Source organism: Oryctolagus cuniculus, chromosome 9, assembly GCF_964237555.1.
Source record: "Oryctolagus cuniculus chromosome 9, mOryCun1.1, whole genome shotgun sequence".
NCBI lineage: Eukaryota > Metazoa > Chordata > Mammalia > Lagomorpha > Leporidae > Oryctolagus > Oryctolagus cuniculus.
Genome location: NC_091440.1, coordinates 135,457,994 through 135,465,831, shown reverse-complemented (window position 1 = coordinate 135,465,831; position 7,838 = coordinate 135,457,994). Strand labels below are relative to the sequence as shown.

The 7,838-nt window shown below is 45.6% G+C and overlaps 1 long non-coding RNA gene across 1 annotated transcript; it reads left to right on the top strand.

Annotated features, from left to right (window-relative positions):
* Positions 1 to 1,615: 1,615 nt before the first annotated feature.
* LOC103348938 (uncharacterized) lies at positions 1,616 to 7,107 on the top strand. Its single transcript, XR_517186.3, has 4 exons — positions 1,616 to 1,841; positions 2,720 to 2,838; positions 3,026 to 3,138; positions 3,880 to 7,107. It is a non-coding gene; the product is annotated as an uncharacterized lncRNA (long non-coding RNA).
* The last annotated feature ends 731 nt before the right edge of the window (positions 7,108 to 7,838 follow it).

Sequence of the window (7,838 nt, the reverse complement as noted above, 5' to 3'; positions counted from 1 at the left end):
CCATTGTGGCCTTGTGGGGAGGGAACCAGCAGATGGAAGCTCTCTCTCTCTCCCTCTCTCTCTGTAACTCTTTGAAAAAAAAAAAAAACCTAAATAAATAAAACAAAACCAAAGAGTGAGCAGGGGTTTAAATGATTTTTTTCTTTAACTTGTGCTTTTTATGGCCTAAAAAATCCCTGCCTTCCTGAAGTAAAGGGCTCTCACACAGCCATCAGCAGCGAGGTTTGTGTGCTAAAGGTGTGGCTAGCACAGCTCACTGTTATCCCAGGTTCTGACTGGATGACCCAGGATCCAGGCAGCCAGTCATGCCACACAGAACACCACTGAACAGGGTGACCTGTGTCCTAACATCCCTGGAGCGCTCGTTTTAGCACTGACTTCCGTCTCCTGGCACTAGACAAGCACCAGTTCAGAACCAGCCACACTGTATAAGCAACAGAAACAGCCCTGCCTTAAGCAACCAGTGGATCTCAAGGAAGAGTGCTGCGTAGCTCAAGAGTTCTGGAAGAATCTGCAGAAGCCATCCCGGAGGACAGGCGGGCCCCCAGAGTGCTCAGTCTGGGCCTCAGCGTCTCAGGCAAGGACCTGCCCCGAGCCCACTGGTCATGGAAGACGGAGTCCTCCCCGACACCTTCCGTGCTTGCTCAAGACTGCGCACCATGCATTTATCCACCTTCCTGCAATGCAAGCCGTGCTCTAGGTGCCGGGCACAGACTAATGACCGCAGCAGATGAAAAAGCTGGCCTCCAGGAAGCTCACAGCACCGGAGGTGACAATGAGTGAGCGGCATGTACAGAGCTGGTCGCCCTGGAGTTCCTAGGGGGCATTTCGCCCTCTTCCCTTTGTACTTCCGTAGTAATCAGAATGGGCCCTTCCTCACCTACATGCGATGGGAAGGAAAAGAGAATACTGGAGGGGAAAAAAGAAAGGAAGAAAAGTAGCACAGTACGTTTCATCTAAACAGCAGATGACTCTTCCCTACTATCTAATGCTTACTAAATAATGTTATTACTAACAAACACAGACTGTGCAAGTCAGTGCCACATCCATGACTTCATCCTCCTAGCCATCCTGGAAGTCCTGAGATGCCTACACAGCACTTTCCCTCTGTGCCTGAGAATCTTTCGGCAGACGCGTTTAGGCCTTGAAATCTCACACGATGGGAAGCGCATTTGTGTTCGCTCACGGTCACATGGCTACAGTTCCTCGTCCCATCCATGATAAATTCCACAGTGCCTCACATCACAGTAGCAGCCTTCATGATTTTACAGCAGCCCACGCTGATACTTCAGAACAACGACTGATCCCTGCTACGGTTCAGGGTGGGTTAGTTTCGTTCTGGGAAGCAGGAGTTAAGAGACGCAATGCTTGTATCTTGCTGACTGATGGGCTGCTTCTCTTCCCTATCAAGTCCGATCATAAAGACATGCAGAACGCATCACAAATCACCAGCAACTTGAAGAGTGCTTCCACTGCCCTCGGAGGCACTCGGGACTGCTGACGTGGGGGTCACGAGAAAGACTGCACTGTTGCCTGTTTATTCCAGTAAGTGTTTACGCTGGGTGTTCTATCTGGCAAAGAGCTCAAGGTTACGCTGTCAGTGCGAGATCATTAGCTTTGCAATTTCTCCAAAAGCATTTGCGTTAGCAAATGTTCATCCTGACTTCAGTGAACATGTTTATGTCCAGGTGTAAATCCTGCTGCTGGGAGAACTCCTTGCTAATTACACTGCTGCTGTTCTTTATCTCCCTGTGCATGAACTGGGCAGCAGAAATTCATCAAAAACCTTCTCTTCCTGAACGGGGTTAGCTGAAGCTCTTAGCTCGAATGGCGGCGTCCCGGTAAGCGACCTCTATCTCACACCCGTCCTGGGAGAGGTCGACGGAGCAGTGCCCCGTCTCCCAGATTCTATCAAGGCAGCCAGGAAGTGACAAATAACCAGTGATTTTTGGTAAAGTGGTGTCAACTTGCTGTCAGAAGATGTCCCGCCTAATGGATACCTTGTTTTGCTCTCTGGAATCTCTCTGAGAAGGAAGTGTGGTCTGTGGCCGTGGACTTGGGGAGGTACAGGTGACTTCACAGAGCCACTGGACTGTGTCAGGCCTCGAAGATAACATTGCCGTGCTTGCAGAAGCAAAGCAGAAGGTTCTCCGCCTAGGGGAGAGAACTACCTGCACGGACATCACTGCAGGGTGGCCATTTCCTCTCAGGGCTAAGACACAGCCTCCCAGGTTGGAGTGCCTGGCTTCCACCGCTGGCTCTGCTCCTGATTCCAGCTTCCTGCCAATGTGTACCTTGGGAGGCATCTCGTCCCTACACCTCTGTGGGAGACCCAGTTTCAGTTCCCAGCTGCCGGCTTCAGCTGCTGGCCACTGTGAGCATACGGGGAATGAGCCAGTGAATGGAAAACCTGCCTGTCTGTCTCTTTCTCAGTCTTTCAAATAATTTTTTAACAGTGGAAAAAGAGAGAGAATTAGAATAATGTATGATAATTCATGTAAGACAATTACAAGGGTACTCCCCAAAGTTCATGTAAAATAGAACTAAAAGACAATTTACTCCGTTGGAAAAAGTTAAAAACCAATGCATAGTTGATGCACAGATGAAAGCAAAAGAAAGCGCATGGAAAATGTGTATTATGTAAAAAGTAAGTATGGATTTAAAAAATTTTGCACCATAATAAACTCACTTTTTAATTCCATTTTTCATGGACTTTCAGATGCACCTGCATTTATTCTTGTATAGAGGAAAAGCATGGAGGTCATATAAGTGGCCTCTCCTGGACACAGGTGATAGCCCTTACAAACAAGGTGACAAAATGGCCTCTCCTGGACACAGGTAACAGCCCCTACAAATAAGGTGACATTTTTGTTGGCCTCAAAGCTAAACGAGAATTCAACATATCTGGTTTTCGAATCTGTTATACACTTCACATTTTCCGTGTTAAATGTGAATTTTGCAGTCAACACACATCAATGCTTTTTAGAGCTTGTACACTCAGTGATCCCTAAAATGCATTCTTCAGTTACGCGTGCCACCAGACCCAAGCACAAGTACTTCCGTCATGAACTGACAGCTGGAGGAGTGGACAGTGGCAACGGGCAGCACCTGGGTGAGCAGCTGTCCTTCTCCCTGCAGGTACGGGGCAGAGATACACAGTGGCAGCACAAAGGCAGGGCCACAGAGGCTGGTTGGGGGCTCTTCAGAATCAGATCCCAAGAAAATTTTAGGACAAGGCATATCTGAGGCGCACACGCCTCTCTCAAGGGCATCCAAGAATCTTGCTACCAAGTGGCTTATGACCCTGAAAACAAGTTTCAGACTAAGCCTACCAAATGCTCAACATGGTTGGCAACAAGCCCTGCAACAGGACTCTGTAGGGCAAGGCCACTGGGTCAGGTCGGTGGGTTAGTCAGGGGTCCCTAGAGAAGTAGAACCAATAGGACAGGAATTACACTCATGGATGTGGGAGTAGGGAAGAGGCATAAGGAGGAGTTGGCTCCTGCAGCCAGCTTGTGGGGAACTGGGAGAGCCGAGGGTCTGGGTCTAGTCTGAGGACACCAGGCTGGACACGCAGGCAGAGTACGGATGAATCCAAGCACCAGAAAAAGCCACTGCCCCAGCTCAATGACAGTGAAGCAGAAGGAATACTTTCCTGTTACCCTTCTGTTCTGTTTTAATTCTAACTGGCGTGGCCCAAATATCTGCCACCCCGACATGTGAAATTAGCCACTGCAGCAGGTGAATGAACTAAACCTACCGAAGTGGCCTGTGGTGACAGGCACTCCTGTGAGGGTCCACAGCCTGCGTCTGTCTGCTGCACAGCACAGGAGCAGAGGTCCATTCCTCTTCTGTTTCTTGCTCTCCATTATATTCCAGGGCTCTCCTGTACCAGCCGCTGGCTTGGCCTATGGACAAAACTGCGAGCAAAATCACTCTCATCTCATGCACATCTGTACCTGCTGGAGACACACATTCATCAGCAAACACCGACAGGCTGGACCGACTGCCAACCAGCACCGCCTTGGCCTGCAGTGGAGAAGGATGGTCCAAGATCTCCCTGGGAAGCATAGCCAGAGATTATGAGAAGGAGTTAAAGTATATGACAGGAGGGAGAGGAAGAGAGCTCTCATCTAGTCAAGAAATATTCTCTGTCTCTCTAATAAAAAAATTTTACAAACTTTTAATATCCCTTAAGGTAATCACAAACTCTAGGGTCCTAGATTTTGACCATGATAATTCACCTGCTTAGAACCACCCTTGGAGCATGGATATCTAACAAGGTACTACCTGTGATACTACCTGTGTGTCCCCACATACCCAAGGCACGTACATGTTCAACCATTTAAAATATTTTAAAGGTAAATTACCAATACAGCAGGAAGGTCTGGCAGAGTCCTAGACACACTAAATAGAACATGCCCATGGAGCTCAGGTGAATGTGTTTAGCACATATTTTCATGTTTAAATCTACATTTGGGCATCACTGATAAGAGCATAGATTGAGATTAAGGACAAAATGAAGAGGGCTGAGCAGTGGTTATCTGGTTAGGGATTTGTTTGCCTAATTATCCTGGTACAGAGCTAGGATCTGTTCCCCACAATATTAATCATGCTGGCCATGCTGACATGTGTGTGTATTACCTTAGGTAACCCTTGCAAAAACCCTGCGAAGTTAGTGCCATCATCATCATTACTATCATTATCATTATTCCATTAATACAGAAGAGGAAACCAAGGGACAAGTAGGGCAAGCGACTTGTCTAAAGGACCAAGAACACAATGCAGTGCCCGGGGTCTTCACTGCTGAAATGAACAGGAGGATGCTGTGGTGGGGAGTTTCACCAGGTCAGGGAAATGCATGGATTTTATTGTATTGGAAAGCGGAAGTCCAGGTTTCTGTCTCCTCTCTCTCCCTCCCTCCCCGAATACATGCTGCTGAAAACACTCTGCTGCTTCCTGGGAGGGGAGGGGTACGTCTTCTCCCTCTCTCCCTCCCTCTCTCTTCGCTTCCTCTTTCTTTCCTTTCCTTCCTTCCTCATCCCCTCCCTCCCTTCCTCCCTCTCCTTCTTTCATCGTTGTTCTTTATTTTTACTTTTGGACAGATTCAATGTGCTTTGTAGATACAACTCTAAGAACATAAAGATACTCCCTCCCTTCCTCACTCCCTCCTTCCCCTTTCTCTCACTGTAATAAGACAATGACCATTTAGACCCCTGCTCTGGTCATTCTTAACATGCCAGCTGGAGTCTCGGGACAAACCTGGCAAATGGGGAGCCTTCTAATGCTAAAGCAATGTCAACCAAGACTTGGAGCAGGCTTTGACTTCAGGCAGTGTGGTGCACAAACAGTGGAAGCATCCACAGGTGCAGAGGAAACAAGCAGACTGGCACAAATAAAGCCTATGACAAATAATGGGGAATGCACAGATGGTGGAAGCCAACAGCGTCACAAACTCTTTGGGAGCCACGACCTCACCTGATGAACAAAATAAGATGTCAGAAACCGATTAGATGGAAACTGATATATGCAAATTCTCTGATGCAGAGTTCACAATAGCTGCTTTATGGAAACTCAGTGATCTGCAAGAAATCACAGAAAAATAATTTAATACTCTAATAGAGAAACGTAATTGAAAGTTAGAAGCAATTTTAAAATGTCATACAAAGTCTTGAACTGGAAAGTATGCTAATAAAAATTAAAAATGTAACAGATGGCATCAAAAGCTGAACTGGTCCAACAGAAGAAGTCAGTGAGCTTCAAGATGAGCTCTTTGAAAACAAGTCAGAGGAGAAAGAAAAGAATCAGGAGGTAGAAGGAAAGTTTTTGGAAACTTGGGAAATAGCACTAAAAGAGTAAATATCTGAGTTACTGGAATCTGAGAAGGCCAAAGGGGTACACACATGCATACACATATTCAGAAATATACATACATGTATCTACATACATACACATATATTCACATAAATGCATATACATACATATATAACTAGAAGATTTCAAATGTTTTCGCCAAGAACAGATAACAAAGAGATAACTATGTTTACTCTGCATTGAGTTTGCATAATGTATCAGAACACAACATAATTTGCCCATAACAGGTACAAATATTGTGTATCAGTTAAAAATAAACATTTTTAAAAAGTGAGACTTCTTTGTAAAGGTGATTATGCCCTGGGTGCTCTGTTCCCGTGAATGGGCTGCTGCTGCTACTGCAGGGGGGAATCTCGTATGGCCAGGTGGCTCCCCTGGCTCCACCAGCTCTTGCCCACTCGTGCATTCCTACCTTCTGCCTTGAGAAGACCCAGCAAAAAGGCCCTTCCGGTGCTGATCCCTCCACCTGGGCTTCCCAGCCTCTGAACTGTGAGAAATACATTTCTGCTCTTTATAAACATTTTCAGCTATTCTGTTACACCAACAGAAACACGTAAAACATCTCGATAGCAGTTTATCAATTTTATTGGTCATTTCAAAGAACTTGTATTTTGTTTTGTTGATTTTTTCCTTTGACTTCCTGTTTTTGGTTTCATCAATTTCTGATCCAATTTTTACTACTTCATCTCTTCTGGTTCCTTTAGGCTTAAATTGATCCTCATTCTACTGTTTGCTGGAATCTAAGGCTGTTGATTTTAGGGATTACTACTTTTCTAGTATATACTTAATGCTATATATTTCCCAGAAATACTGCTTTTGTCACATCCACAAACACTTTACGAAGTTATATTTTAATTTTCACCTAGCTTAAAACACTTTAAAATACCTGAGAGTTCCTTTTCTACCAATTTTTTTTAAAGATCTGTTAATATGTTTGTATTGTTTGGTTCTCTCCCTGTTATTGTACTCTAATCCATTAAAATATGAAAATATATTTTGCATGATTTCTATTATTTTAAATTTGTTTTAAGCTGTTTTATGTATTACTCATATGTGGTGTATCTTGATGAATGTTCTCAGTGAGTATGAGAGAATGTATTCAGCTGCTGTTGGATAAAGTACTCCATAAATATCAATTAGTTCTGGTTGATTGATGGTATTGTGTAGTTCAATTATATCCTTATTGATTTTCACATTAATGGATTTTTTTTAAAGATTTATTTATTTTATTTATTGAAAGGCAGAGTTAAAAATAGAGAGGAGAGGAAGAGAGAGAGAGGTCTTTTTTTTTTTTTTTGAAAGGTAGAATTACAGGCAGTGAGAGAGAAAGAGAGAAAGGTCTTCCTTCCATTGGTTCATTCCCCAAATGGCTGCCACGACTGGCGCTGCACCGATCTGAAGGCAGGAGCCAGGTGCTTCCTCCTGGTCTCCCATGCGGGTGCAGGGGCCCAAGCACTTGGGCTATCCTCCACTGCCTCCCGGGCCACAGCAGAGAGCTGGACTGGAAGAGGAGTAACCAGGACTGGAACCCGGCACTCATAAGGGATGCTGATGCTTCAGGTGGAGGATTAATCAAGTGAGCCACGGCACCTGCCCCCATGAGAGAGAGGTCTTCCATCCACTGGTTCACCCTTCAATTGGCCCCAACCGCTGCAGCTGAGCAGATCCAAAGCCAGGAGCCAGGAGCCAGGAGCTTCTTCTGGGTCTCCCATGCAGGTGCAGGGGCCCAATGACTTGGGCCATCTTCTACTGCTTTCTCAGGCCACAGCAGAGAGCTGGATCGGAAGTGGAGCAGCCAGGGCTAGAACCGGCACCCATATGAGATACTGGTGCTTTAGGCCTGGGTGTTACCCCGCTGTGCCACAGCACTGGCCCTGGATGTTTTAATTACCGAAAAGGAAGTGTGAAACTCTCCAACTCTGTAAGTGGATTTATCTATTTATCTCTGCAGTTCTATCAGTTTT